This window comes from Meles meles, chromosome 18, assembly GCF_922984935.1.
Source record: "Meles meles chromosome 18, mMelMel3.1 paternal haplotype, whole genome shotgun sequence".
Lineage (NCBI taxonomy): Eukaryota > Metazoa > Chordata > Mammalia > Carnivora > Mustelidae > Meles > Meles meles.
In genome coordinates this window covers 61,756,387-61,784,282 of record NC_060083.1, presented here as the reverse complement: position 1 = coordinate 61,784,282, position 27,896 = coordinate 61,756,387, and the positions used below count along the sequence as shown (strand labels likewise).

The 27,896-nt window shown below is 59.0% G+C and overlaps 1 protein-coding gene across 4 annotated transcripts in view; it reads left to right on the top strand.

Annotated features, from left to right (window-relative positions):
- Nucleotides 1-27,896, top strand: part of RBFOX3 (RNA binding fox-1 homolog 3) — a 391,647-nt gene that overhangs the window by 81,199 nt on the left and 282,552 nt on the right. For all 4 annotated transcript variants that reach the window (XM_045986475.1, XM_045986472.1, XM_045986473.1 and 1 more), the window contains exon 2: nucleotides 14,360-14,505. The gene's annotated coding sequence lies outside the window, so the exon portion shown is untranslated. The remainder of the gene's footprint in view (nucleotides 1-14,359; nucleotides 14,506-27,896) is intronic.

Sequence of the window (27,896 nt, the reverse complement as noted above, 5' to 3'; positions counted from 1 at the left end):
CAAGATCCCCCATTCTGGTGGCCAGCTGTGAAGGAGTTTGTGGGACCAGGCAGAGGACAGCCTTCCTGCTGGTCGGCTCCCAGGACCAGGCATCCCTGCTCCCTTTGCCCTGGTTTTCCTGGTGGATCCCCGCCGACACAGTGGGTCCCACATCTCCTTGGTCAGGGGCTGCAGGACGAGGAGGAAACTCGGAGCGGCACCTTCTGAAGTGGCTGCCACAGCCACAGCAGGCTGCTGGGGCTGGAGATGTGGAGGGTTTGCGCTGAGAGGCGCTGTGTGCGCGTGGGATCCCGAAGACGGAGTATGCCTGACAAAGAATGTAGAATCTCTCGTCGATCACATTCGTATGGGTTATGTATTGACGTGATCATATTTGAATACATCGTGTCAAATTTAGGAATCGTAAAAATCACTCCCGCTTGTTCATTTTACATTAAAAAAAAAAATACGGTGATAAGGAAATGTAAAATTTCATGTGAGGCTCACATGCTATTTCCAGTGGACCACACAGCTCAGGTTTGGCAGACGTTCCCACGGGCCGGGGCCAGATCGCAGGCCAAGGGGAGCTGGTCGTTTGCTCTTTCTTGGGAGGGACTTTCAAAGGACTCTCTCCGCAGTGCCGGGAGAGGTGGGCCAGGGCGACGGCGGCCGGTCTCCCCTCTCGAAGGCCTGCCTGGACCCAAGGGGACGGGGAGTCGGGGAGACTGACCTCCTCTCTCAGCCTGCATTCTGCACGTCGGAGCAGAAATCTGTGCTGTTCAGGCACGAGCCCGTCTTGGTGGGGGCAGGAACAGAACCCTATTTTTTCCCCGTTCAGGGGCAAGATTTGAGCTCTTTGGGTTGCAGAGGACCCCCCCCCCCCCAATGCCCAAAGAGGTGATGACTTCGGGGGGGAAGCCAGAGGTAAAATGGGCGTAAGAGAGGACTTCCTTGCTGGGGTCACAGGTGAATCATTATAACAGCACCTTGCCCTTCTGTGCGGTCAGACATTCTCGGGGTAAGATCCACACAACCGAACATTTACTCCCTTAACTGTGTTTCGGTGCGCCGTTCAGGGGCGCCCGTGTTTGACATGGTTGTGCAGCCGTCGCCCTCTACCTCCGGAACATCTTCGTCTTTCCCGAGCCAAGCTCTGTCACCCCGAAACACCACCTGCCTGCCTCACCCCCCGCCAAGGCGTCCACGGTCCTCCTTTCTGTCTGTGAGTGTTCGAGTCCTCTAGGTGCCTCGCGCAAGTGGAATCGCACACTGTGTGTGTCCTGCGCGTCTGCCGACCTCACTGTCTCGTCCTCCAGATCCGCCCGGCGTCGGCAGCAGGCCTCACTGCACAGTGTGATGTTTGCGGAGCCCCTTCGTGTGGCTGACCTCGTGCTCCTCTCCCACGGCCCGTGGACGGGCTTATTGGCCCCGTTGTGCTGATGGAGGACACTGGAGCCTCATCATCCGGGCTCCCTGGGACAAAGCTAGTCCCGTGGCCTGTGCACGGGGCCAGATTCTGGTTCTCTGACCTTCCCCGGGCTCTGCCCACTTCACCCCGGCCGGGGGACACCGGCACCATGCACTGCTTTGCCAAAACGACCCACCCGCTGCTGTAATCGTGCCAGCAGGAGAAAATCAAATCGGTTGTAGGAGAAGACATTCTTGTTTTAAGTATCTTCCCCTCACCCCATCTCCCTCACCCCCTTGCTTGAGACGAGGCAGAGGGGTTTCCAAGCACACCTGTGAGGGAGGGGACAGGTCAGTTTATAAATACTGGATGACCTAGACGATGGGGCCTGTCTGAGGCCTGTTGACAGAGAAGCTTTGAAGGATGGGTTCCAGGCGGGCCGTGTGCGCGCCCACGGACTGCTAATCAATAAGTATAAGGAGAAGGGCATGTTATGCAAATTCAAGGTATAGGTATTGTGTCTGCCACAGTGAAATGCTGGGAAGCCACCGCGGGAGGGGCTGCACCGGGGATGATCTGCAGCCCCTCAGCTCCTCCTGGTCCCGACTCCTGCCTGTCCTCGATCACCGGAAGCCCGCGGAGTGGCAGGGGACAGGAACAGGAGTAGCCTTTCCCCGGGGGCTCTGGTTTGCGGGAGCTCATGGACATCTCTCTTCTTTGGCAGCTGTGAGGGTTCTGCAGGCAGGAAGAACCGCCCCGAGCTGCGGATGCCTGGTCTCTGTGGCCGGAGGCTTCTAGAGTCAGCACGCCCAGAAGGCCGGCACCTTCCCCCCCAGGGGGAAGGCGTGGCAGCGGCCAACACGCAGGCCGCAGAACTGGTAAATCAGTCTGTGGGCCGGTGGATACTGCTTCACCAGCCTCATTACTCTGGCGCGTTTAGCAGCCCGGAGGAAGATAATACCTTCCAGCTTTGACCCAGTTTTAGTTTCTGTTGCCATAACCGTGGCAGACCCACCTTGGAGCCCCTCGGCAGCAGGCCCGCAGGGGAAGCGGCTTATGGCGGGCGTGTGCGTGGAGTTCCTAATACGCCGGCCGTGGAGAACCGTGGACCCTCTGCCTGTTCTGATCTCCACTCGGTGACATTTTCCACGACAAACCCTCATCCTTCCCACCGTCTGAGAGCCGGTGCCCTGGAGCCCCTGAGAACTGCATGACCTTGATTCCAGAAGTGGACGGACAGAGAGGGACGGACAGACAGGCGGCCCCGCGCCGCGGCCCCGCACAGCCTTGCTGCACTTCCCTCCGTGGGATGACAGACATCCTCCTGTAACCCGCAAGAGAGTTGTTTCCCACTTCGTAGGTGGGCAAACTGAGGTTGGGAAAGCTTAAGTAACTTGCTCAGGTATAGTGACAGGGCAGCCAGGGTTTCCCTCCAGGTTTGTCTGACCTCCAAGCCCGGACTCAAAGACCTTTCAGTCTTTGTAATGCTGTCCTTCAGCCCCTGCTCCTGTTCTGGACCTTCTTTTGCCCTCGCTGAGTTTGCTTTGTGGATGACGGATGGATGGATGGGTGGGTGGATGGGTGGGTGGGTGGCTGGATGCTGAATGGTTGAGTTATAGTGGGTGGATGAGTGGCCAGGTAGATGGGTAGATGGCTGAATGGTTGAATGGGGTATGGGTAGGTGGATCGGTGGACGGATGGATGGGCGGGTGGAGGGACGGATGTATCGGTGGACAGTGGAGGAACAGACAGATGGAGAGATGGCAGAGGGACAAGTGGATGGGTAGATGAGTAAAGTCTGTCTCCAGTGACCACTGCTGACGTGTACTCCTAGTTTCACCACACCAGGCTGCTCCTGGGGGGATCTTCCTTTCGTCGTGGAACTTTTCATGAGCCAAAACTCATCCGTTGGGTAGTAAGAGTGCCAAAGGACCTCAGAAGGAAAATCAGGTCCCGGGAAGGCAGATTTCATGGCCAGGTCACTCAGAGAGGATAGACTGGAGGCCACAGCAGGGTACGAGTCGGCCTTGGCTTGCGTAGAAAGGCCTCCTCTCTGCCAGCCCTTGGTCTGTGTTTCACTCTCAGAACACAGGGCAGGAGGTGGGCAGAAGGGCCTCTTACGGAGGAAGCGAATTAGGAGAGAGCAAACCGGTGGCGATGTTCCTTGCTTCCCCCCGCCCCTCCGCTCCCCCTGCGCCCATCTCCTCCTCAGCATCGCAGCTGTCCGCCCCGCCGGTCTTCGGAGCCCTCCTGCACACGGGCTTCACCATCTGCTTCTCCCGGGGGGGCCCGTCCGAGACTAGGACCTGAACACTGCCGGAGCGGGAGGGCAGTTCTGAAGCAGCCTCCTTGGATCTGGGACAGTCTAGGGCAGACTCTGGGTGTTTGCTTGGTGGCTGACATGGTAGCCGTGGTGCCCCAGACGGGGTGGGGAAGAGCTCCGGGCGTGCCCCACCTGTCCTGTTCAAGACCACCAGCTCCGTGTGCAGCGTGTTCCTTCCGACCTGATCCTAACCGGCAGAGGCCAGAAGTAGACTCTAGTCCCTGCTCCAGGATGCTCCTGGATGAGGACACGTTCCTGTGTCATCCCGTTTCCTCTCTTTCTCTTCTTACTGCAAGAGAGTTGACAAGCGAAGGCTGGGACTGAGGCTTTGGGTGGCCGATGGCTCCTGCCTTCCTGCCGCTACTAGTGGCAGCCCCCGGGGCAGGTGCCTCAGTCCGCGCGTGGGACACATGCACTGCCCTGCCCTGACTGTTGCTTCTTCCCGGACGCATTGATCGGGCTTCTGTCGCTGACTCTGGCCCACTGAAAGGCTCTGTAGCCTGTCAGAGCCTTAGGGACTGAGAGTGGCTTTGACTCAAGGTGTGTTGTCAGTCCAAAACGTTATTGCTTTTTTCAGTTGAAAAATGGGGAGTCAGTTACAGATTGTGAAATGTATGGGTCTTAGTACAGTCGAAGGAGTTTTTGACAACTGTGGACACCTGACTGACCATCACCTACATTGAGGTAGGGAAATTCCCGCATCTCCAGAAGGTTCCTTGATGGGGCAGGGGTGCTGAAGTCCCCGAGCCAGATGATGGGGTGCAGGCAGCTGGACAGAGGCTGAAGCTCCAGCCTTACAGGGACTCTGGTGATGGCCTGGACCAGTGCAGGCCCATGCGAACCCAGCTCCGTTGAGCTGACAGCCAGGAGAGGGGATCGAAGGCAGAGAAAGGGCTGGCAGGGTCATCAGCTCACTCCCCTGCCTCCACACAGGACACTCAGGTCACCCAGAAAGATGTCCTGTCCTAGGTGGTAGGCATTGTCCTCAAGAGTGCCCAGGCCCGTGTGGGGCGGACTGGCCTCAAGTGTTCCCATGACAGTGCTGTCCAGCCTCCGAGACCGCGCATGGGAAGCTCAGAGGTGGGCATCCCTGGGCTCCAGATTGCCAAGAAAAGGGACATGTGACACCTTGCCCTGGGCAGGGGTTCAAGGCCACGTCCTGCCCAGAAAGTCCTTCTGGGCACTGTTTCTGTTGCACTGTCTTGTTTGACTCCTGTGCTCAGGGCAGGTGGGGACAGCCGAGGACCGGCGCCCACACCAGCTCCAGGGCGGACTTCTCCTGCTGGCTAGAATTCTCCCAGAGCTGGGCCCTCCGGGGAATTCTCTCAGGATGACTGTGCAGTGCAAACGCGGCTACAGCAGCTGGCAGAATGTATTTTTAAACACGTACTGATGCAAGTTGTTCTCCTGTGCTCAGGCTGGAGACGTGTGTGCCACGCCCGGGGAGGACCAGGCAGGCCCTTGGAAGGGAACATTTAAAAAACCTGCCTGGGGGCGGGTGTGCCCTGGGGGGCTCAGTCGGTTAACCATCTGACTTTGGTTTTAACTCAGGTGGTGATCTCCGGGTTGTGGGATGGAGCCCCATGTTGGGCTCCCCGCTGGCCATGGACTCTGCTCAGCACTCCCCCCTCTGCCCCTGCTGCTCCTCCCTGCGAGCTCTCTCTTTAAATACCCGTCCGGCAGCACAGTCGGGCTGTGGGCAACCCCCTAGACCTGAGTGTACAGCTAGGTGGGGGTCTGAGGGCCAGTTCTGAGACGTCGGGTCTGAAAGCGGCCTGTTCCTGCAATGCGGAGCCCAGGAATGAGTCTCCACCAGGCCCCCTGGCTGTCAGGACCCGGGGCCGACAAGCCTCCCCAACACCAGCCCCATGAGCCCCCAGGCCCCGTGTTCTCGGGGAGGGCATCCTGGAGTCTCTATCCCGCCCTCCCCATTTCTGTCTGCTGCCTAAAAGTTAGAATCCTATTAAGGTCGCAGTTCCCTACATTGGTGACGCAAAGCCAGTCTCTGAGAAAAACTTCGGCTGTTCAGCATCAAAATCCTATTACCAAACGCCGTGTTTCCCATGCACAGACACCTGGCGGCAGGGAGATAAGTGGAAACGAGCTCCTGATTGTGGCCGCTGTGCTATCTGCCCAGCCCAGGCTGCCCCGGAGCCCAGCCCCTCCCCAGACCTGTGCCCCGCCCCCTCTTCCCCACCCCCAAGCCCCACTGTCTGGGCAGCTTCATGGGGCCTCCCTGTGCCAGCAGAGAAAGCCACCTAGGAAGTGCCTGTCCTCGGCCCCCACCTTGTTCCTGGGGTGACTTCCTCTCCCTGGCCGCCCTGCCTGGGAGGGTGTCTGTGAGCTGGGGTCCCTGGCCCGCAAGGGTACTGCCGAGGGCAGAAGTAAGGGGATGGGGTGTGTGGGGGAGACGGTTAGACCCTCTCCTGGGCTGGGGGCCGTGCTAAGGCCCAGGGAAGCAAGCATGGGGATTAACTCTGGGGACCGGCCCCGCCAAGCTCTGTGGACAGACAGCCAGGGCTGAGACAAGGCTCCTTCCGTGTGCTCTCCTGTCCTCCTGGTGAAGACCACCGGCCTCCAGCTCTGTGATCCCTGGTGGGTTCCAGGCCCTCCCCTAAGGCTGTCTTTTATGAGCGCCCACTGGCCTCCCGTCCTCCCCTGTAGGCAGGATGGGGCTGACTCTGAAGCTGGCCTTGTGGGGCCTTCGGGCCTCAGCCCCCTTCTCGGCTGCCACCTGTCCTCAGCTGGCCACACGCGGGGGCTGAGCCCCCTCCTGCCAGTCTGCGGCTGCTCCCTCCTGAAGGCTGGCCGCACCCCAGCCCAGCCCGCTCCCACCCTTGCTGGGCCCACGGCACTCTGGACGGCCCTTCGCAGCAGAGTGTGTTGTCGTTGTCTGTTCCGATCACGGCAGTGCGCGCCCGTGCTCCTGCCCAGGCCTGAGTACGTCGCAGGTGAGGAGCGAGAGGGGGCCTGTCACTGCCAGTACAGGGGAGTGGTCGCCTTCATGGGTGAGCCCAGGGCCTCTCAGGTAGGGGCACAAGGTGGGGAGACAGTCAGCCTCCAGGCCTCACCCTTAGCCCCATCTGGCTGCCTGCTTTCCCTCTGGACTGTGAACCAGTGAGGGCCACATGGGAGGCAGCCTCGGTCCCCTCCACCTAGCACAGAACACACCACAGCCTCCCTCGGGGTATGGAGAAGGGCGCGAAGAGCCTGTCTGGGTCACCTTCAGGGTCTCCTCTCTTCCCTCACCTCTCCCCTTCCCCAGCTACGCTTTCCTTCACAGCCACGGGACCCTGCCCCCCCATCCGCCGTCCCAGAGAGGTGTGGGGCACGGAGAGGGACATGGAAAGGGGTAGTTTGTCCCCCAGGTAACCTGGGCCTGTAGGCGAGACTCAGGGTTTTGCTTTTTCCATTAGTTTATTCATCCGTCCAACAAATGTTTGAGAACCTCGTCTGTGTCGGCCCCTGGGTTTACTGGCGAACAAGACAGATAGTCCCCGGCCCTCCACGACCACGGATGAGTAAGGAAACGAGTTAAAATATAATTATGATTTGCAACAAGTGCCACAAAGGAGAACAGGGGCCCGAGAGATGAGATGGGACCGGGTCTCACAAGGAGGCAGAAAGGGAGAGGGTCCCTGCTGGGGGGCAGGGGGCCGCTGGGCCCCATAGGGATCTGGAGCATCGGACACCCTCTCGTGGGGCATAATAGAGATTGGGGTTTCTGCAGTGTCTGAAAGCCTTGGCTCCCTTCTCGGCGGGGCCCCTGTTCCTTTGCACAGGCTTCTCTCCCACCCCCGCCACCTCCCAGGGATCCTGCATGGGCCCCTCCTCCCTCATCCCTTGTGCCCCCCCATCTTCTCACTGGGTGCTCCTCTCCCTGCCCTTGGCCGCAACCACCACTTACATCTCTCCTTGTTGTAACCCTCGTATGACGCATCTGTGGTCTAATGGTGACGCCACAGCTTCGCAGCGTCAGATAGCAGTCATTTCTCAGCCCACACCCTCTGGGCTCAGGAGTCCAGGAGCCCAAGCAGCTGAGGTGTGTAGCTAGCGGCCTTCACGGGGTTGCGGTCAGCATGCCGGCTGTCGGAGGGGGGCCCCGGTTCCTCCTAGGTGGATCTCTCCCTGTGGCCGCTTGAGTGTGTCTCCATGACAAGGTGGCCAGCTCCCGCCAGCGTGAGAGCGGGTGATGTCGTTTAGGGCCTGATCTCAGAACTGTGATGCCGTTCACTGTGGCTGCGTTCCGGGGGTGGCACAGCCCGGCCCTGGTGTGAGGAGAGAGGGGACTTTGTCAGGGGACGGGCGGATGAGGATCATGGTGGCCATCCTGGAGGTGGGTGCCACAATCCCCAAAGCAGACCAGACTGTCTCCCAAGCCCTAGATCCTGGCAGCCGACCACCTGGCGTATAACCCCTCCCCCAGACATCCCAGCGCTCTTCCAGCACGTGTCCGAGTCTGAACCCAGCCCCACAAGCCTTGGGGAACCTTGTTCTGTAGCTGTTAGCGTATACCAAGGTGTCGAGAATACCATCGGGAGTGCCCGTGACCCGACAACAAACCCCACATCCACCCGGCGGACACCCCCAAGTCCTGTCCGTGGTCCTGACCAGTATCCGTCCGCCTCGTGTGTCTCAGTGCCTCACAGGAGAGCCCGAGGCTGCTCCACACTGGGATTCCTGCCTGGGTTTTTAGACCCTTCTGCCCTGGCCTCACACCAGAGCCAACCTCCTAAGACATGCATCCACGTAGTTTCCTGCTTAAACTTCAGGTGGCCGTTGAGGGTCCTTGGCGCTGTGTTCGAGGTGCTCCTGGATCTGGCACCTGACTTGCACGGCCGGCCTCACCTTCCAGTGCGTCCAGTCCCCGGCCTGGAAGACGCCCCCCTGCTAAGGGCCCCACGCATGCCTCCCCCGTCTCCAGCACTGGCACTTTGTGCATTCCACCACTCACACGTGACTGCTGAGCCCCTGTCCTGTGCCGGGCACCCCGAGCACAGCTGAGGTCTGTCCTGTGGCACTTGACGTCCCGTGCCAGCCCGTAGCCCCCTCCTCTGCGGAGGTTCTGGTTTGTGCATCCCCCCTCCCTCTGCACCGCAAGCCCCTTGGGGACAGGCCTGTGCGGTGTTCTCATTTGTGTCCCCAGTCTCTAGTGTGGGGGGAGCTGGAGGGATGCTCAGCTCTGGAATGGTGCTTTTGGGAAGGGCCAGCCAGCAGGAAGGAACCAGCTGGCCTAAGGTTCCCCGAAGGCCTGAAGCAGGGCTCTTGGTCTGGCTCACAGATTCCTGAACTCAGGAACCTAGGCTGATCCGGAGAGGGACGCCTGGAAGACACAGAGGAGAGCCCGGGAGCACTTTGGATAGTGCCCCAAGCAGCTCCTTCTCACCGAGAGGCTATACGCAAGCCCAGTTCTCTCGCTTCTGGGGACCTGGAGTCCCTGGGGCCCCCGCTTCAAGCCTGTCACTGGGGTCACACAGCCCCCAGCCTTTCCGCCAGAAACTGCTTTCCCCGACCTTGGGGAAAATTGCTTCCCAAATTACACCCCTCCATTTCCCAAGCTTTAAACACAGCGCAGGGGACACGTAAATTGCATAAGGGCCTTCTCATTCCTGTTGGATGCGTTGAAGAATGTAACATTCCAACAATACCTAAAGGTACACGGTATTATTAAAACTCACTGGCGTTAAAAAAGGAAGAAGCAGCCGCAGTTCAGCTACAGTGGAATTGTCACCCACTCCCACTAGATGCCAGAATAATAAAACCCAAATTATTATTATTTTTTTTTTTTTGTCAGGGACGGGATTCATAAGGCATGAGGGAGTCAGGCACGGAGCTGGCTTCTGGTTTAAAAATGGAAGGAGGAGACTCATGTGTTCAGAATATCACGCACTCCCTATCATCTTTACTCCCGGAACACAGCGTCCCGTGTTCTTCTCCGGGCTCAAGAGCTGGCAAGTTTTGCTTTCTTAGCGTGTCTCATGTCAAGCTCTGCGTTTGGTCATTGGCTTGGGTTGGGGGAAGCAGAGACCGAGAGGCATCAGGGAGGGGAGGAACCGGACAGGCGTGTTCCATCACCCTGAACAGTACTGGAGGGGGGTGGACAGAAGCCGGGAGAAGGGGCATGACCGGTAGGGAGGGGAGCGCATCAGAGGGAAATGAGGACAGGAAGCGAGGCTGAGTGCAGCGTCCCTGATGGACGACAGCTCCGTGTCCCACCAGAAGGTGTGGTTGGTAGGACAAGCAGCTCTGCTTGGTTTGGACGTGTCGTGGTTTTTAAAAATCGGCTACCAATCCTTGTCATTACATTGCATTTGCCAAGTTTTACCGCAGCACAAGGGACAGGCGGCTTTGCCTGAGTTTAAGGTGTGAGACATAATGACTCGTGGTAGGTACCGCTGTGAAGAGGCCACCACAGCGAGGTGGGGTGACATCCGTCCCCTCACACGTTCACACGGATTTCCCGGGATGGCGAGTTTTGAGATCTCCTCCCTTGGCGACTTTCACGTTCACAGCACAGCGGTCACGCTGTCCCTCCTGACCTCCGCACCCAGTTCCCAAGGCCCTGTTCTGAGATGGGCGAGCTGAGCCCCCGGGATTTGCAGATGCCACTTCCTGAGGCCCTCGGGGACGTCGACTGGGAATGTGGGCAGACGAGGACGGGCACCAAGGTCAAGTCCTGAGTCTGCGGGGCCATGCCCGCCCAGACGGGGCCCGGGTGCCCGCCCCAGGCCCAGGGAGGGAGCACAGCACAAGGGCGCTGGTGGGTGTCTCTGCTTCTCTGTGTTGCCTCAGCTCTAATCCCTCCTTCCCCCTCCCAGCCCTGTAGTGGGCAGAGGTCAGGGGTCCTCAGAGAGGAATGAAGGTACCAGCTGCCCAGTCCCTCTGGGGGCTGGAGTTTGAGGGTGGCCGGAGGACCTTTCCCTCTGCGCAGGTCTGTTCGCACAGGAGCCTCTGCTGGCCTAGTGCCTGTGTGTGTTGGCTTCTTTAGTGATTTATTCATTTATTTATTTTGCAAAAGACACATTTTAGAGGTCCCAGTGTTTATTTTCCATCTTCTCTCCCTAATGGCAAGAATCCCAACAGGAGGCCTTTGGGGCCACTGCACCAAAGGCAGCCCCAGCCGTCTGCCCCCTTGGGAGCCAAGCTGGGAGCTGGGCTGGCTCTGTAGCCGCCATGGGCCCTGGAGATTTAATTGGCGGCTGAGATATGGGGAGGAGTAGGAATGTGCTGGGGAGCCCTTCCCTGAGACTGAAGCCTCCCAGCCTGCTCCCTGCCCTTGCCCTTGGTAGGACCACACCTGGTACTTTCCAGCAATAGGCTCTTCTCCAGGATCATGTCCTTCTGCTCCCCCCCCCACCTATGTCCAGCCTTCCTGGGAGTCTCTGTCCACCCCCAAATTATTTGGAGGGCTCCCCCATCCAAAGTGAGGGGTTAGATCCCGAAGAAGTAGGTCGAGGGTTTAGGGAAGAGTCCTGGCCACCAGTGAACCCTTGTGCCACTGGCCCTGGGGTTCTGCGGGATGTGCGGGTGGGCACCCCCTGCAGCAGGAGGCACAAGGACTTGGACGTTGATGGGCAGCAGTTGGAGGTTCCCTGACGACCTGTGGCCCTGGGCAGTGCGCTGGTAGAGGCTGGAACCACGGGCACCTGCCACTGTGCTTGGTGCATGGCGGGACACAGTGAACATGGCTCCCAGGAGAGGGAAGAGGCAACCCCCCCTCTGCTGGATTTGGGACAGCAGGCGGTGGTCTTGACCCTGGACCTCAGCTAGGCAGGCCTCGGTTCTTGTGCTGCTGTGAGCCCCACAGGCCTTCTGCTCTCCTTTTCTTTCTTTTTCTTTTTTTTCTTTTTAAGATTTTACTTATTTATTTGTCAGAGAGCAAGAGAGTGAGAGAGTGAGCACGCACATAAGCAGGGGGAGTGGGAAAGGGAGAAGCAGGCTCCCCTCCAAGAAAGGAGCCGATGTGGGACTGGATCCCAGGACCCTGGGATCATGACATGGGCCGAAGGCAGATGACCGAGCCACCCAGGGATCCCTTCCTTTTCCCTTTTCCCAGAGCCAGCCGTGGGGCGTGGAAAGACTCATGGCTACTTACTTGGCCTTCTGCCTCTTTGTATTGTCTGTTCTGAGAAGGCGGAGGTGGGACCTGCCCCTCCTGCCGGCAGCTGGGCCTTATGTCTCTGAAAACCCCAGGGCCGGAGCCCCTGGTTCTGCACTGTGGGTGGTGGGTGGTGTTTCCTCCTGCAGAGTGGGGGAGACCGTGCAGCTGCAGTCCGAAACAAGCCGTGAGATGATCTCTCGTTTAAGGAAACAAAGGGCGGCCGGGCAGTGGTGCGACTGGCTCTCGCCCTGGGTCCCTGAGGCCTGGCCAGGGCAGGGCTGCTCGCCCTGGTGGGGGTGGGGAGAGCACCCTGGTCCAGTCCCAGTGACCCCGTGGCCCACGCTCTCCCATCTAGGCGAGCATTGCCGGAGGTGCGCCGCCCAGCGAGTGAAATAACGTCTCCTCTCTGGCCTGCGTGGCTCCTGAGGAGGGTGCAGAGTCGGGGTACCGGGCGCACAGCTCAACACGCGAGTGGCAGGGGGCTGGCGGGGGGCCCTGGGGGACGTGAAGGCATCATGCTGGAGAAGGTGGCCCAGATTTTGAGAACTGTACGGAACCATCAGTGTGCTGGGGATAGAGGAGTTTAGGGTCCCTGGAGGCCTGTGCGGTCCTGCTTCCCTCCCTGCCTTTGCTCCCTGTCCCTTGTCATCTGTCCTTCTTGGGTTTAGGTCCCTGGGTGCTGTCTGCCTGCCCCCCTTGCGCCTCTTCCGGTGGGTCTGGTGTGGAAGGAGTTCCAGCCCTTGCCTTTCATGCCGGCTGCTGAGGATCAGGCATTTGGTTCTGAGAGAAGCCTGCCTACCTGCCCTCTCTGCCCACCAGCGTGGTCACACCTGGAGCCGCCTCTGCCCGGCTCCCCTTCCTCCTCCTGGGCCCTACCCCAGCCACCTTGCCCACTGCCTAATTTAGCACAGACCTAGGAGAACAGATCGCAGGCTTGCTTTTCCCATTGCCGGGGGCGGGGGGGGGCTCCCGGAGCTCAGGGCCATTTTCCGTTTTCTGTTCTCGCCAATGCGCAGGGATGGCATGGATGGCCCCTGGAAAGGCACGTGGGGCCCGGGCATTTCTCTGCGGTTGGCGGCACTCTGTGGGGTTGGCCCTGCCATTTGGGATGTGGGTGGTTCCCCTTTAAGTAACTGGATTTTCGGAAAAGAAACAAACTGGTAGTCTTTTTTTCCTTTTTTAAAGCTCCGTCGTGGGATTTCTGGGGATGTGCCAGCAGGAGCCTTTCCATGGAGGCAGGCTGGGGGGACCACTCCTGGGCCAACCTGACTCAGGGCCCTGCCCCAGAGCCGGTCTCTGGGGGCTGACCAGAGAGGAGGTCCCGAATGGTGTTTGTGTCCTGTCTGCCTGGAGGCACGCTCACTGGGTTGGACTGAACAAAGCAAAGAAAGGCCTCCCAAGGCCCGGGTGCCCCCACCACCTCCGAACAGTAGCGAACCAGCCCCCTTGTGTTTCTCTGGCTCCTGGGTGTGTGAAGGACGCCAGTCTAAGAAGCCTAATGGGTGCAGAGGGGAGAATGAAGGGGAGTCTTCATGCCTTCACTTGACGAACGCTAAGGAAGCTCCGACTGTGTGCCAGGCATGGCCTGCGCACCGGGGATCAGAACTGAGTAAGAGACTCAGGTACTTGCCCTCGGGGCACTTGTTCTGGCATGACGCATCTTTGTGGACGCAGATGTGATCGGTCATGGGGGAGGTCGATGGGGCCGGGGAAGCGGGAATGGGGGATGGCCGCCATGTCTGATAAGGTGTTCTGCTTGGGGTTGGCCACTTGGAAGATGCCATAGATCAGAGTTGCCAGGGAGGGAGAGGCAAGCCGTGCAGTTACGCAGGGAAGAGGGTCCCGAGCAGTGCAGGTATGAAGGTGTGGTGTAGGGGGAGGACCGCTTGTGTTGCAGGGGGACAGCCTGGAGGCCCAGGGGCTGCAGAGGGCAGGGGTGCTAACTAGGGTCCTATGGGAAGAGGGAGATCTACCAGGAAGCCGTGAACCCACAGCCCAAGCAGGAGCCTGCCGCTTACTTTTGCCTCCATTGTCTTCGTCCCTCCACACCGTGGCCATGTCGGGCTCCTCAAACCTGGTTGTACCTGGCTTGCAGGCCACGGTGGCAACTTTGCGTGTTTCCTCCCAGCGACACAGGACGGCGTCGGAGGGATATGTCGGGAGGGTGACATCACCCAAAGAACGTTTTAAAAAGAGAGGGACCAGGGAGTTTTGGCCGTGGTAGCAGTGGGGGTACTGGACTCTGTCCTGGGAGAGGCAGGAAGTGGGGAGCAGCGTGGCCAGACCCGCGGGAGCCAGCAGGGCGGGGAGGGGTTAGAGAACATTGGGGGGGCACTGCGGTGGGAAGGCTGGCCGCGCAGCAGGGGGCGCCCACCTGCAGTTTGGCGATAGGGTCCTAATGCCCCACCCCAGGTTCCTCTTGGTACCGTGGGGTGTGGTCACTGGGCCACCCTTCTTCTCTAGGGCATTCACACTGGGTTTGTTTTACATCAAAAAGAGGATTTTGCTTCAAAAGCATTTACATTTTTTTTCTTTTCTTTTCCTTCAGGTTGAGAATCTGTCTCTGAGAACCTGAAGCTTTTCCTGCTGATTCTCACTATTCTCCCAGCAAACTTCCACCGGAGAAAGTTCCAGAAAGAGCCCCACGGGAGGCCTCCCTGCTACAGTGAAGCAGAGCTCACCCACCCCTACCAGGTAAGGCTGCCGCCAGCCAGAGCTGTCCTGGAGTCTGGGTTTGCGACGGAAAAACGTTTCATTGGCACGAGGGACGGGCAGGGCGGGGACGTTCTGCTGGCTCAGGTGTGAGGCTCTTTGTGGTTTTGAGGGGCTCGGGGCGGGGAGGGGGGGGAGCGCCGGCAGATCCCTGGAAATGTGCTGGCTTGAATTTGTACAGAGTTGCTGCTGTCTGTGACCTGAAATCCATGCCCGGCCGATGGACAGGGAAGGTGGATGGGGTATGGTGTCCACCGTCTGGTGTCAGTGCGAGACGCGGAGGCTGAGGCCAGGTCTGACCGTCCCCTGCCCAGATCTCCCTGCGGCCAGTGAGCGGTGCTCAGGGCCTCGTGGGGTTCCCGAGGGGACTGCGTGATCCACTCTGTTCCACCTCAGCTGTGGCAGCAACGACTGGGGTTAGTGGGTGAGCAGCAGACCGCTGTCGGCTCGGGGCCCGTCCCCCTTCAGGTCACCCCGTGTCAGACGCCAGCCGCAAGTCTTGGGGGCCGCTTGCACTTCTGACGTACCAGCTACAGATTCCCATGACCTTCAGGTTTGATAATTGGCTAGCATGACTCTCAGAACCTAAGAGCCATACCTGCGTTTTTATAATAAAGGACACACGTAGGGTGAGGTCCGCCGTCCCCCTGCAGGGTTAGGACACGTCCCCATCCTAGCATATCCACGTGTTCACCTGTCACCGACCTCCCTGAGCTTTGGGCGTCCAGAGTTTTACTGGAGCCCTTTTACATCATCGGCCACAAGACTGGACCCTGTCTCCTGCCCCTCTCTGTCCCCCGAGGGGGACGGGAAGGCTCAGCTTTCCAGTCGGTGTCTCTCTGTCGAAGAACCCTGAGCCCTGAGCCACCCAGTTAGTGGGAAGTCAGGTGTGGGAGTAACAGGTGACAGGAATGCCAGAGGCCAGGGACAAAATCAGACGTGGTCTGGATCCCCACACCAGGAAGCTCCCTGCGGAGACACTGCCTCAGACTGGAGGGTCAGGCTCGTCGGAGGCAGGGTGGGAACGACTCAAGCCCGCGTCCCGCTGTCCCCCTTGTGTGCTGACCCTTTCCTGGGCGGAGCACATGATGCCAACAAGAAATCTGGGCAGGGAGCCGAGGACACAGGCTGGTCCCTCCAGTACCCCTGGAAAGAGCGAGCGCACAGAATCAGATTCTCCACCAGGCACGGGGCACTTCCGGGACTGCACTGTTCCTTTCCGCCTCCGGCTGTTTGGGTCTCTCCTTCGTCAGTGGGCTGATGCTCACTGACCAGTCGCACGCTGTCACTCAGCCGTCCTCGAGCGCCCTCGACGCGTAGAGCCAGCGGTGCCCTTTGCTCCCTGGTGGGAGCACATCTATAGAGTAAGGTCAGGTAGTACCGAGGCTCTGAGGAAAGGAGGTCGGAGGTTGATCACAGTCGTGAAGGCTGCTGTCCCCAGGACATTCCCAGGCAGGCCTCAGAGCCTATTGCTCTGGGCAGAGGCTGTTGGGAGCGAGGGTGGGACCCAGCCCCCGAGGCCTGGGGAGAGCCATTCAGGCAGAGGGTCTGGTGAGTGCAAAGGCCCCGAGGCATGTTGGAGAAGCAGCAAAAAGGGCTGGTTTGCCAGGGTCCTGTGGGGGAGCAGGGGAGAAGGTGTGGGGCCTAAATCAGAAGCTTTTAGGCCAGGAATAAGGATTTGGGAGTTTGTCTTAAAGACTGCAGGAGCCAGGGAAGGCTCGGAGCCTAGAGGTCACCGGGTTTGAGCTGTGTGCAGATCCCTTCTGTGGAGGGAACGGGCAGGGCGGGAAGTCAGAGCGGAAGCGGGAGCCTCACGGAGGCTGCTGCTTGTCGTGGGGTGGGGGCGGCTGTGCCGTGGACCCCGGGGTGAGAATGGTGGGCCCGGGGATGTGCTGGGGGTGAGAATTTTAAACCACCACCCTTCTACAGTGAAATGACTCTGTCTCCCCATCGCTAAAGCTTCAGGGGCCCGGGAGAGAGCCTGCAGGGGAAGATCACGGCGCCCAGGCTGCCCTGGGACAGAGGAGCCACAGCATGCGCTGGCTGGGGAGGTCGCAACCCCTCGGCCTTCTGACTCCTTCGGCTCTGGGGGATCCCGTGATGGTACCATAAAATCACCCGTAGGGGGCACATGGCTTGGGCTTGGCCTCAGCGGGGGCCAAGTCCCCCGGGGTCATGCGCCAGCCCCTAAATCTCAGGATCCCGGGTCCAATCATGTGCCCACTATGCCCTGCCCTGGAGGAAGGGCCGAGAGTGCCCACCTCCTCGGGCAGGGACCCCTTGGAAGATGCTTTTCCCTGAAGGAGATCACAGGGTCCGGCGTCAGGGGAAAAGGTCAGTTCTTGGGGTTGTCAATGCCAGAAGCACCAGACTGGCTGTCCCTGATGGCGGCTGTAGGGGAGTCGGGGCCCGGGGGCTGTGCCAGCTGCTGTCCACCGGGAGCTGCTCCCTTTTCCAGCCCCTCGCTGACCCGAAGGCAGGCTCTGACCTGGTGACTGGGCAGTGGGCACGTGCGTCTCCTTCCTCCCCGTGGGTGCAGGGTCCGGGAGAGGAGGCACCAGAGGAAGGCTCTGGAGTCCCCATCGGGCCCGGCAGTTTGAAGCCCACAGAGGAAGCCCAGCTGTATTTTGCCTTTTCATCCGCTTCAGGCAGGCAGTGGGTCTGGGGCGGGGGAGGCCAAGCACACCGAGCTGTGGTCAGGGGCCTGCCAGCTCCTGAGCCCTGCGGACACCCTCCCACTCTGCGGTGCGGCCCACCCCAGTCCCTGCTCTTCTGGAGGGGACGCACACAGGCTCCAGAGGGAGCCACGCCTGCCCCTGGGCGCCCCAGAGCATGGGGCTCTGATGCCTGGAAAGAAAGTCATGGAGAGGGCCCGACCTGCCATCCGTGCCCCCTGCGCAGGCCCCTCCCCCGGGGTTTCATTGCCGCTCCCCGCCCATGGAGCAAGTCTTGGCCTCCCCTGGTAGGTGGCAGGCAGGAGGAGAGCCGGCTGGGGATGGGGGTCTGGGGGACATGGGGGAGACAGGGACCGCGAGCTGCTCCCGCGCGCCTTCCGTGGCGGCAGCGAGTCACCAGGGAGGCAGCTCCTTGAGTGCTTTGGGGTCAGTCTCTGGCAAGGTCAGGGCCAGCAAGAAGCGGTCGGAGCCTCTGCTCCTCGAGGGGCTGTTCCGTCCCCTTGGGTATGTGGGACCACTTAGTGTGGCTCCTCAGCATGGCAGAATCACCTTTCCTGGGGGCCTGGGGGCCTCACCTCCTGTGCCTTGGAAACAGTCCCGTAAATCAGATCCCATTTGGAGGCTTATCCTTTAATACGGACTCAGTTTGGATTTTACTGTAATTCTGAGTCCCTGTTAAAGGCACAGATGGGAATTAATCTGCTACAAAATGAGACTTGTCTCTTACTTGCGGTGGTGGAGGCCCAGGGCAGATCGTGCTCTGGGGCGCTGGGGAGGGAACCCGCTTGTCTGCAGCCTGGAAAGACTCACGGTGGGGGTCTCGGTGGGGGTCACGGTGGGTGTCCGGTCCTCCCCTTACCCTCCCTCCCCCTTGCCGTTCTCGCCTGTGCCGTGTGCGTCAGGGTCCCTCCGATGAAGCAGAAGGTGCCGTCAGCTGTTCCTTCTCCAGATGTTTTTGGGGTGGGGGCCACCCGTGTTCCGGACCTGAGCGAGAAGCAAGGTCTTCTGTCCTGAGCTCCCAGCCCACTGAGAGTGCTCCTGCAGGGGAGGAGCCAGTCGCCAGTGTTCGCTCTTCCCGCTCAAGGAGACTGGCTTCGGGCCTCCAGCCTCTTTAAAACATGGCCACGTGTGGGGACACGCTTGTGCCCGAGAGCAGGGGCTGCGGGCTCTGGTATTGGGGCAGAGGGTGAACATGTCCCAGCTCTGCAGCTGGCGCACATTGGGCTTTGCCCCCTCCAACAGGAGAATCCATCTGTCTACCCCAGCCCCCCGCCCCGCGGGGACGGACCCCTGAGCTGCCACACGCGACTTCCCATAAATCATCCCCAAATGAGAGCGCTTCCTGCGTCATCCATCATGCCCTGTCTCTTGTCTGCCTGTTTTTAAAAGCTGTTGAACTGGAATCCATCACATGGCATCCTCGGGAGGCCAAGCTGAAGCAAAGGCCGTCCACACCGGCAGTGTTAATGCACACAGAGCTTTCTAGAGTGTCAGGGTGAATGTGGCCTCTTGGTGGGGAGAGGGAGAGCACGGCTTTACCTGGTCACAGCAGCAGCTCATGGGGTATTTTCCCGGCACGTGCAGGTCCTACATCCCTGCCAGGCACGAGGGAGTCATGGGTGCTGCTGGCGGACGGGGTGGGGGGGGTGCCACCTGGAGGGTGCTGCCTTCACACAGGGCCTTCTCACTTCTTCCCGGACCTGATGGTTTCATTTGAGGACTCTGGCTCAAGCCCGTCTTTGGAAATATGGATCCTTCTAGGAACATCTGTGGTTCCTCTTTTCTTGCTCAATGTTGTTTGGAAGAGAGGATTTGGGGAGGGTGTCGAGATGGGCTTTAACCCTTGCTTCTGACTGCTTGCTACTGAAACAGGTTCTGGGGATGTGGCCATGAGGAAGGGAGAGGAGGAGGAGGAGGACATGGAGCCCTCCCGCACTGCCTCCCTCTGTCCCCTGCCCTTCCCCCAGGGTGCGAGGAAGGCCCGGAACCTCCCTGGCAAACCCTTAGCACCCACCGGGTTGACAGCATGGCTTTGCCTCCGGGAGCCCTTCTGTCTGTCTCAGGCAGGTGTCACCAACCCCGAAGTCAGTGGGATGCGTGATCCCATCTGTTTTCGGCTTCCCCGCTGTCCTTTTCTCTGCCCCATGTTCGCTGGTCAAAGAATAAACCTGTCGGCACTGGTGAGACGTTTGTAAAATACAGAACAGGCCACTGTTTTCTCCTGGTGAGTTTGGAGCTGTGCGGGAGAGCAGCCCCGGGGGCAGGCGGGTCGCGGAGGGCACGGTCACAGCAGCCCCTCTGTGGAATGTCCCGTTAGAGCCCATCAGTCACTCGTGTGGAAGCGTTTGGAGCAGTTAAAGGTGAGAAGAGTTTCCAGACGCAGCTTCGGTGCTGGTGCTGGAAGGCAAGCCCTGCCGGCTGCTCCCCAGATGGAAGTGGGCCGAGCTGAGTGCAGGAGTCGGCCGCCGTCTCGTGGGCGCAGGCCTGCTCCCTGGGCCTCAGCGCTTGGAATCCTGATGCTCCCTGGGTGCGACCTGGGGCGGTGTCCATGCAGGGCCACGGTGGATTCTCAGTCCTGGAGGCCGGATGTCAGAAATGAAGGTGTCAGAGGGCCGTGCCCGCTCTCCCAGATCCTGGAGGCTGCCGGCAGCCCTTGGCTGGTAAACCCAGCGTCTGTCACCATGGGGCCTCTCCACTCTGTGTCTCTGTCCCCGTGCTTCCCCTGGTGGGTATGTGTTCCAAACTTCCCTGGTCCCGTGAGGACACCAGCCGTTGGAGTAGAGCCGCCGTTCTCCAGGGTGACCTCATCTTAATCCCTGATGGCACCCACAAAGACCCAAGTCCAAATAAGGTCACATTCCCGGGTTCTGGGGATCAGGTCTTCAGCAGATTCCTTTAGGGGACATCATTCTACCCACTGTGTCTCCCGAGACTGCTGGGAGGAAGGTGAGCCCAGGCAGTGACCTCTACCGTCCAACCGCGGGCCCCGCCCCCATAGATTTCATGTGGACGCTCATCACTCATCATCTTTAAGATGATGACGAGAATATGCCTGTAGGCCCCACGGTCACAGGACCTCCGTTAACCGAGAGCAGGAGGCAGGGGTGCCTGGGGTCGTCGACTGAGATCCTTCCCATATCTTGGGTTTGCCCTCCACCCCCTTCTCACCATCCCACTGTGAGATGGGCCTTGAGAGCAAACTAAGAATTGAAAAACCAGACTCCAAATCCAGGCCCGAAAACAAGTTTGTGGGGCAAGTGCAGAGCACACAGTTTTGTTCTGAGGGTGAGGGTGTCCCTGGAGGAGGGAAGGGGTTGGAAGAAGTCGGAGCGGGGGCGGAGGAGGGGAGGGCAGAGAGGCCCCGGGGAGGCGCTGGGACCGTCTGTGCAGTCGGCGGCAGTTTCGGAGCGAGCCAGCTCTGAAGACGAAGGAGGCCAGTGGGGTCCGGGGTGAGGAAAGTCAAGCTGACGCCGGCAGAAGTGAGACTTCGGGGCTGGGGGAGGGGCCCACGAGGACCTGGAACAAGGAACAAATGGCACCAGGGACAAGGAGGAACACAGGCAGGAAACTGAGCCTGGGGACACGCTGTGCCCATGTTGACAGATGCAAAAGTCAAATGTGGGCGAGGTGGCCTTCTGGGAAAACTTTGTTCCCGATCCGCATTCTGTGGGAGACTGAGCAGCAGGAGAAGGGCCGTGGCTTGGGGAGGGGCAGGAATGTGGCTGTTGCTGTCCTCAGGTGCACGGAGGGGAAGGAGGGACCAGCTTCATGCCTCGGGATGCTGGTTGACGTGGGTGTGCACACAGGACTTGGAGGGTTCCCAGCACACAGAGTCGCTGCCTGGAATGTGTGACTTAGAGACGTCCCTGCTGGAGACACGGGCGGGTTCCGGGGGATGCGCCCATTCACGGAGTGTACGTGCAAGCTGGGTTACTCTCTGGGGCGGTGAGGGTTTGAGGGTCAGCCTCACCCAGGGTGGCGCTCTTCTTGCTGATTCCGGTGCCCAGGGCACCCAGGCGGTTCCTTGGGATCCGCCCATCCTTCTCCGCGCGACACGCGGGCTGGCAGTGAACTTCACTTAAAGGGCAAACAGGCAAGCAGGGATTTTTGTGGACTGGGAGAAAGTCCCTTTTTTATCCAGTTTGCAAGGACACATGAAAGCCTGGTGCTTTCAAAGACATCTGTGTTCTGTGGGGCAAAGAACAGAAAAGGAGTGTCAGCAAATGTCGGAGGAGGAAAAATTAATTTGGAAGTCGAGGTTGGGACGAGCCCGACTCTAGTTCCGTGTGTGCGTGTGTGTCGGAGGGAAAACACGGAGGCAGGCAGAATCGCTTTTCTCTGCTTCTTCGGGGTGGGGGAGGAGGTGGAGCTTAGACAGATGGTGTTTTTGAGTGACCTTGTGTCATCGAGTGGAGCGTTGCTGAGGAATGGCTGGGGCTACGGGAAGCTCGCGGGGTGAGGCCACCCACGGCCACCCGCGGGGTTAAGTAGGATGTCAGCATTATGGAAGGACCCGGAAACCATCGGAAGATGAACCCAGGAACCCACTTCAACCACGATGAAATCGCAACTCCTGGAACACCTTCATGTGGGAGGCATCTGTGGGCTTGGGGTCTCTAACATGGTGTCGAAGGTGTGGAGGCGGGACGGGCCGACATCACGCGTGACCTGTACGTGTGGGTTGTCTGTCCAATGTCCCCACTGCTGGGCTGACCTGTGTCATCCCTGGGAATCCTCATGACAACCCTGTGAGCTGAGTGCCATGAGGAAACTGAGCCCCGAGTGTAGGATTAGTGTGGGGCCATCGAGAGTTGGAACCCGCTGCGGCTCTCGGGGACGGCCCTGGCTCAGGTCCCGTGTCTCGAACCATCCAGATCAGAGGTGCTCAAAGGGAGGCGTGTGGACAGAGCCTGCCTGCAAGCTGGTGCCGCTGGTCCCCGAGCGATGACTGCAGAGCTGGAGCGAGCCCCGAGGGTCTCCTGTAAGAGAGGTTTTATATCTCGTGGACCCATTCATGAGTCTTTGGCTTTGTATATTGTCTGTCGTTTTTATTCCGACGGCATGGATCTCCGGTGAGTTGGAAATAAAACGCCCTTCACCACAGGTACTTCGGGGGGCCCTGACAGGACAGGGCACAGGTCCCAGCTCCAAACCGGGGAGGCTCCAGCGGGCTGTGCCACGGGCTGGAGTGCCCAGAGCGGGGTGCAGCTCCAGAGCGTGCGGTGGTGGTGGCGGGCGTGTGTGCTCCAGCCGCCGTCCCCAGGACCCCAGGCTGGGAGGTGAACAGCGGTACCAGCTTGCAGTTCCGGAGCTGGACGTCCACATTCAACGTGGCGGTGGGGGTGGTCCCTTCTGAGGCACCGGTCCTGGTCTTGCCGAGGGCCACCTTCTCCCTGTGTCCTCACGGGGTCATGCTCCAGGTGTGTCTGTCCACATCTCCTGTTCCACGAGAACACCAGCCGCGGATGGACACTTAAACGTAACGACTTCTGTAAGGACCCTTTTTCCAGATACAGTCACATTCCAAGGTGCGGTTAGGGCTTTAACATCCGAATTCTGAGGACACACAATTCAGCCCCTAACAGAAGGGATTTTTCTGTACTGTTCTTGCAATTTCTTGTGAGTCTTTAATGATTTAAAAATAAAGTGAATTTTTTTCCCTTTGTTTATTTGACAGAGAGAGATCACAAGTAGGCAGAGAGGCAGGCAGAGACAGAGAGAGAGGAGGAAGCAGGCTCCCCACCGAGCAGAGAGCCCGACGTGGGGCTCGATCCCAGGACCCTGGGATCATGACCTGAGCTGAAGGCAGAGGCCCTAACCCACTGAGCCACCCAGGCGCCCCTAAAGTGAAATTTTTTTAAGGATGACACTCCTCTCCCCCAAAACAGCATGGCCACTGTGGTTCCTCTCGGCGGGGTCCCAGCAGGCATGCCGACTGTCCCAGGTTTGGGGGAATGGCTCTCTGGGATGGATGCCAAGTTGGCACAGCCCAGATCCCACCCTCTGTTGTCTGTACTCTGGTGATGTCCCTCTCACTGTGCACAGGGACCAGGAAGGCCGCCGATCTGTGTTCTCCACCTGTGGAGGTTCTCTTGGGTCCCTGTCATCCTCCCTCCACTGGGTCCCCTTTGCTCTCAGGTTTCTTAAGGGCATTGGCTTCTGCTACTGCCATGTTCTTCCCATAGCTCTGTGCGTAGTAGGTTTCCATGAAAGACTTACCATAGGATATCTTAGATACAGCGTTCTAGACGGTGCTTTCATTGTCTCTTTCAAAATGCTCTCCCTCAACTCTAACAACAGTTGAATCATGGGTCACATATGGCTCTAGGTGTGCGGGCGGGATCGTCAGATGGGGCTGTGATAGCACACCTGTGTCCAGAAGCCCTTCCTCCTGCCATCTTCCTTGGCAGATCCTGTCCAAGAGGATGGGTGCAGCATTCCTCACTGAACAGTGTTTGCAGAGTACTTGTCCATCCTTCTGTCTGTTCATCCATCCATCCATCTGTGTATTTTTCATCCATCCAGGTATGTGTGTATGTATCTGTCCATCCATCCATCCATCCACCCATCCATCTATCCATCTATCCATCATCCATCCATCCACCTATCCGTCACCTATCCGTCCTCCATCCATCATGTGCCTATCCCTCCTTCCTTCCCTCCCTCCCTCCCTTCCTCCATCCATCCATGTATGTGTGTATATATCTGCCCATCCACCCACCCATCCATCCATCTATCCATCTATCCATCATCCATCCATTCATCTGCCTATCCCTCCCTCCCTCCCTCCCTCCATCCATCCATCCATATATGTGTTTATCTATTTGTCCATCCACCTACCCACCTATCCACCCATCCACTCATCCATCATCCATCCGTTCATCTGCCTACCCCTCCCTCTCCATCTATCTATGTATGTGTGTATGTATCTGTCCATCCATCCATCCACCCATTGATCCACGCATCCATCATCCACCTGTTCATCTGCCTGTCTGTCTATCCATGTATCCATCCATCCATCCATCCATGTATGTGTGTGTGTATGTATCTGTCCATCCACCCATCCATCCATCATCCATCCATTCATGTGCCTCTCCATCCATCCATCCCTCCCTACCTCCCTACCTCCCTCCATCCATGTATGTGTGTATGTATCTGTCCATCCACCCACCCATCCATCCATCCGTCATCCATCTGTTCATCTGCCTATCCATCCCTCCCTCCCCCACTTCTTCCCTCCCTCCATCCATCCATCAATCCATGTATGTGTATCTGTCCATCCATCCATCCATCCACCCACCCACCCATCCATCTTCTCTTTCTGTCTGGAAGTCGTTTTCATTGCTTGTTTCTATTATTGTAAGGTTTATTTTGAAAACTTTATCCTCCTTTGATCTTATTGGGATGGTAAGGACAAATGATCATGGTTGTGTTTCCTTGCGTAACTGAGGCAAGCTGTGAGGCAGGAATGTGATGAGAAGAGGAAGGCGGGAAGCCAGACGGAAGGTGAAGGGATGTGGAAACATGCTAGAGGAGCTTTCTGGAGTAACAGGACTGACGTGTGGCCTGTGACACCTGACTCTCATTTCCAAGGTCTGGCCCCCTTGAACCTCTCCGCCCCCCTTCCCGTCTCCTGGCTGTCCTGCCCGTACTGTTGCCTCTCTGGTGGTTCCTGTTCCCCCTCCCCAGCCCTCCCACAGCTGATGAACATCCAGCTCCTCCTTCCAGGCCAAGTGCAACTGCCATGGCTCCATGAGGGCTTCCCAGGCCCTCCTCAACCTCCGAGGCAGGACGGATCCCCTTCCACTGCGTCCCTGACACTTGGGCACTCCACGAGTGAGCACCGACCACCTGGGGTGTGGCTGTGACCTGTGAGGCTTTCTGGTCAGAGCCCTGGGTCTCAGCTGGTGACTGTGCCCTCCAGTGGACATTGGAGAAACCTCTTCCTATAGCCCCCCACCAGCAGAGAATGACTTGGCCGAAAGGTCCACGGTATTGTGTTGAGGTCAAGAATCCCAGGGCTACGTGATGCTCCTGAGGGCAGGCCTGGCCCTTAGGTTTGGGGTGTGGTTAGGGTCCTTGGGTCTCCAGGCTCCTACAGGTGCCCATTCAAAGGGATGTTCTGTGTCTCCAGTGGAAAGGGAAGCAGAACGCCAGGGGTGTTGTGGGGAAGCTTCGGGGCTTAGGAGGGAGGCCCCATGATGCCTGGTCCCTTGTGTTGGAGAAGGATCTATCTAGGTCCCTGAGCCCATGGCTCCTGTAAGGGGAGAAGTCCAAGCCTAGGCTGAAGGAGAAATTGGAGGCTCAGAGAGCACCATGGGAGGGGTCTGGCGAGGGAGGACTGCTTCTCTGCCTGGGAGCACTCACAAGACCTTAGTGGAGTGAAATAGTGGATTCTGAGCAAAAACAATAATGAGCTTGGTTAAAGCAGAACACGGGGTACAGATGTACCAGCTCACGGAGCCTGGCATGGAACGGGTCAGCATGAAGTCCCACTGGGTCCTGACAATGGCTAGCCACAGAGCCCGGGGCGAGAGTGATGCAGGGCCTGGGGATGGCCACCCACCCTCATCATTGGGAAATGGTCAGGAACAGAAGCTGTAGGTTTTGAAGCCTTTCTCTACCAGGCAGGGCATGGAGCAGAGACAGTAGTGCTGGCCACGGTGTCCAGCCAGGACACGTTTCACAGACATCACGTGGCCATGTCCCCAGAACTGCACCTGCCTTTTCCAGGAACCGAGCACAGGAGCCTTCTTAAGAACAAATTGGACCAGAATTTGGAGACAAAACCATATGAGATTTTCCACCCTCCCTGGGCCTGGCTCCTTCCCATCTGCTCGTCACCTGACAAAGACACCTTGCTTTGGGGAACTGGAGTAGATGGGGAGAGAGGTGACTCGTGGCCTCTTTTAATACATCCCAGACCCGCCATTCACCCTGTAGACACATCTCACGTGGAAGGTAGGCAGCCCTGGCTTGGGGCTCACAGACTGTTTCTGCCCCATCAGGACATGGGGCCCACGGGTTGTGACACCACCTGCCAGCTCGGTAGCTTCCCACTTGGTAGCGTCGATCCCCAGGTGAGGGGAGCCTGGCCTCACCCATCAGCTGTGAGACGCCTGTCTCCATTCAGACAAGTGGACCCCTCAGACCAGTCCTTGGGGCCCCTAGCAGCCAGGGCTGGCAACAGCGCCGCGCCCAGAAGAAAACGAGCCAATTTGCTTGCTTTCTTTGGGGAGTGTGTGTGTGGGTGCATGGAAGGACTTTCAGGAAAATCCTCGTTGCTCACTATAAAGCAGGCTCCTACCTCAGCCCACCTTCTGGAAGCACCGAGGCCCTCGGCCTGCTGGCGGAGGATGTGCTGTGCTGTTCGTGTCCCGAGTCGCCGCAGACCGTCCTCTGCGTGTCCCCCCGTCTCCCAGGACTGTTCCAGATCCCCGAGGGTTAGGGGAGTGTGTGATGTGTCGGCCGGATGCTGGTCCAAGGCTCTAGCGGAGCCCGGGGACCTGGAGCTGGGGGTGAGAAGGGCCACCAGGCTGCCGTCCCTCCTGACCCTGACGTACTACTGTAGGAGTCCCTTCCCTGCAGGGGCTGGAACGCACCCAGGCCACACAGCATCTCCACACAAGAGCTCAGGGCATGGACACTTCTGGACCAGCCTTCAGACGTGGAAATGCAGCAGACCTCTGGGCTGAAGGGTTTGGCTGGGGTTGTTTCTGAGCTATACGGAGACAACCAGAACCTTGGCTCAGAGAGAGGTTGCCGCCGCCTCCACATGTAAGAGCAGAAAGCAGTGTCGGGTGTCTGCAGGCGTTCTGCTCGGGTGACCTGACCTCGCCGTGTAGAGCCAGCCCCTGTGTCCATCCCTGGGGTGCGCAGATGAGAGGCCTTGGGGAGCTGGAGCCCAGGCCCCCACCACGGGCTCCCCCCACCTCTGCTCTTGCTGTGGGTCCAAGGCAGGTCCTGGGGAGGTCCAGGTTGGAACCTTCCAGATGAGGGCTGGCTCCCGGCTGCTCGTCGCCTGGTGAAGGCACAGACCCGCCTCGTTAAGATGCAGGGAGTGTTGTGCTTGGAGAAATTTAGATGTATTTTTTTTTTCCATGCGTGTGTGCTTTTGCATGTAAATGTGAGTAGGTGCTGTCCTGATTGATGGCAATTAGCATTTTCTAACGGGAACAGATGTTCGGATCGCCAGGAGGCTGGTACCTAACGCCCACGCCGCCATCTGCTCGCCGGGCAGGGCCGGAGGAAGCGCCCCGGCCCGTGGCCCTGCAGCCCTCGGCGGTGTGTGCTGAGGATCGAGTGAGATTGTTTGGGGGGGGGGGGGAGAAAAATAATAATAAAGATGTTTTCAGGGTTATAAATAGTTCATGCTGTGTAGGACGGGATGGAGCTTTCTCTCCGCTTCGCAGCTCAGCATTCTCTGTGAACAATGGGAGTGGGGAAGGGACACACAATGTCAGCCCAGCGACGCGTCAGTGAGGGACGGCCTGGGGAGACCATGGTGGATGGTCGCGGTGCCTTGAATCAGTTTGCGCCTCAGAAGACCAGAGGAAGGATGGAGGTAACCGAGGTGACAGGGAAAGGGAAGATGGAGAGGTGGGGGGCTCCACTCAAGGCTCGCTGGGAAAGCCCAGACAGACGGCAGTGCGGGGGGGGACTCACCCCGTTCTCCCACCCACTGGCCGGTGGCCTCAC